Here is a 2,500-nt window from a genome sequence, read left to right on the forward strand (position 1 = left end):
GTCCATCAAAAGCATCCGAGCCAGGGAGTTGAACATTTCTGACATTGTTGAGGATTTTGCTCAACACAAGGCTCGTAGGATGCCATCCTAAACGTCATGCATGTTACGTTTTTTTTTATATACGCCTAATGCTACTTGAAATTTATTATTTCGCTTCAATGTCGTACAAAAAATAAGTTACTTTGCGCATAGGCCTAAGGGATATTGTTGGAGGAAGTTTTTTTTGTTATTGATTTCGAGTAGACGAGGCGCTGACTGTGGATCCGCTGTCGAGTGGCTGTTCCCATAAATCCATGCAAATGTTCGCAATTCACAATAATGTTTGATTACCCCCTGAAGAAGTTGTATTAATGTTTTACCATGTGTTGCCTATCTGCTCATTATACACTAGGCTATTTCTCCCAAAACAGTTTGATCGACGAAATACTGTGTTCATTGGTGTTTTTATTAAAACATATTGTAGCAACCCTAATGTGTATTGTGCATCATAGATTTCCATGCGCCTCGCTAAACCCAACACTCATTCATTTCGCATGACAATAGATAGATTAGGGGCCGGTTGATGAGATCTGCACTCGGGCCCGCCACGTCATTGTCTCGCCGCTGGCCCCACGCTGCTCCTTAAGTGGGTCTTAATCATCTTCAGTTTAGAAAATGATCGCTCTGCTGTGGCTACGGTCACAGGTACGATAGGAAACAATAGCAGAGCTGTGTGCACACCTCGCCAAACGCTGATGTAACCGAGTGGTTATCAACAATCAGCATGTTTGCTATCTGTTGCACTGATGACTGCTGAGAGATCGCTGCTTTAAAGCAGGACCTGCATGATAGAAGTTGCGCTGGAAACGTGGGCGCAATGTCCCTGTCATAGTGGTCCGACAAAACTTTTGCCTTTCCAAACAGCTCATCATCTCTTGCGAGTTGAAGGGTACTGGGGTGTAAAGCATCAAAGACATGACAGGCTGCTCGCATACTACTGAATCTTTGGGAAAGCTGGCTGTCAACACGCAACGCAATGCAACACAACACAACAGGATGGGAAACAATCGCAACATGTGTGGGTGGGCTATAGAATCTTTGAAAACAATATTACCCAGACATCCGTGCTATTTTTCGATGGCAATATTACTTAACAAAAACGAGATTCGTTTCATTCAGCAAAAGGCAAATGAGGCAAAATGAATTATTTGCTGTTGTTAAAACTGACTATTGTTAAAATGTGTATTGGGCAGGTGATAGCTCATAATTATGAATAACTGACACCAAAATTGAGAAATGTTTGCGAATTGATCGGAGTGGATCATATGTATGTTTATCTTCGCAGTGAGCGGTGCGGCAGGCCCGGTCAGTTCCGCAAATTTAAAGCAGATGGTTTGGCCGATAAGGTTGACCCTTTTCTTTGATGATCTCGAGGACGGGCCCCCTCTCGCCACGGGCCCTAATGCAGTTGCGCTCCCTGTAGTTACGCCACTGTGTGTGTGTGCGTGAGTGATGGGTGTGTGTGTGTGTGTGTGTGTGTTGCACTCCCTGTAGTTACGCCACTGTGTGTGTGTGCGTGAGTGATGGGTGTGTGTGTGTGTGTGTGTGTGTGTGTGTTGCACCCCACTGCATGGGGCGGCAGGAGAGACTGAGTGGATTAGCTACGCTGTCTATCAAAAAGCCCCCGAGCCAGGGAGTTGAACATTTCTGAAATTGTTGCGGATAATGCTCAACACAAGGCTCGTAGGATGCTATTCTAAACGTCATGCATGTTATGTTGTTTTTTTTCAAACGCCTAATGCTACTTGAAATGTATTTTTTCGCTTCAATGTCGTAGAAAAAATAAGTTACTTTGCGCATATAGGCCTAAGTGATATTGTTGGAGGAAGTTTTTTTTGTTATTGATTGCAGCAGACGAGAGGCGCTGACTGTGGATCCGCTGTCGAGTGGCTGTTCCCATAAATCCATGCAGATGTTCGTAATTCACAATAATGTTTGATTACCCCCTGAAGAAGTTGTATTAATGTTTTCCCATGTGTTGCCTATCTGCTCATTATACACTGTTTCTCCAAAATCAGTTTGATCGACGAAATACTGTGTTCATTGGTGTTTTTATTAAAACATGTTGTAGCAACTCTTAATGTGTATTGTGCATCATAAGTTGATGGCCCTGCGCCTCGCTAAACCCAACACTCATTCATTTCGCATGACAATAGATAGATTAGGGGCCGGTTGATGAGATCTGCACTCGGGCCCGCCACGTCATTGTTACGCCGCTGTGCAGGTCGATTCTGAATCAATCGCGTCGATTCTCCACTGCTCGTCATGTTAACAGCTTACACTTTAAACTCCCACAGTGTTCGTTCTATGATAACTTTCCGGAATGTATAGGCATAATATTCTACAGCTTCGTACCTTACATGTTTCAGTATAACACGAAAGCATTGAAAGTGTGTCTTTGAAAAGCATTTTGCGTGACAAAAAATCAGATGTATTTGCAAATAGTGCTAACTGGATAAGT

At 43.4% G+C, this 2,500-nt stretch overlaps 1 protein-coding gene across 1 annotated transcript in view; it reads right to left on the reverse strand.

Annotated features, from left to right (window-relative positions):
• LOC116218704 (cytochrome c oxidase subunit NDUFA4-like) overlaps positions 1-2,500 on the reverse strand; it is a 6,821-nt gene that overhangs the window by 3,936 nt on the left and 385 nt on the right. The gene's annotated exons all lie outside the window — the stretch shown is intronic.

Source organism: Clupea harengus, chromosome 23 (genome assembly GCF_900700415.2).
Source record: "Clupea harengus chromosome 23, Ch_v2.0.2, whole genome shotgun sequence".
NCBI lineage: Eukaryota > Metazoa > Chordata > Actinopteri > Clupeiformes > Clupeidae > Clupea > Clupea harengus.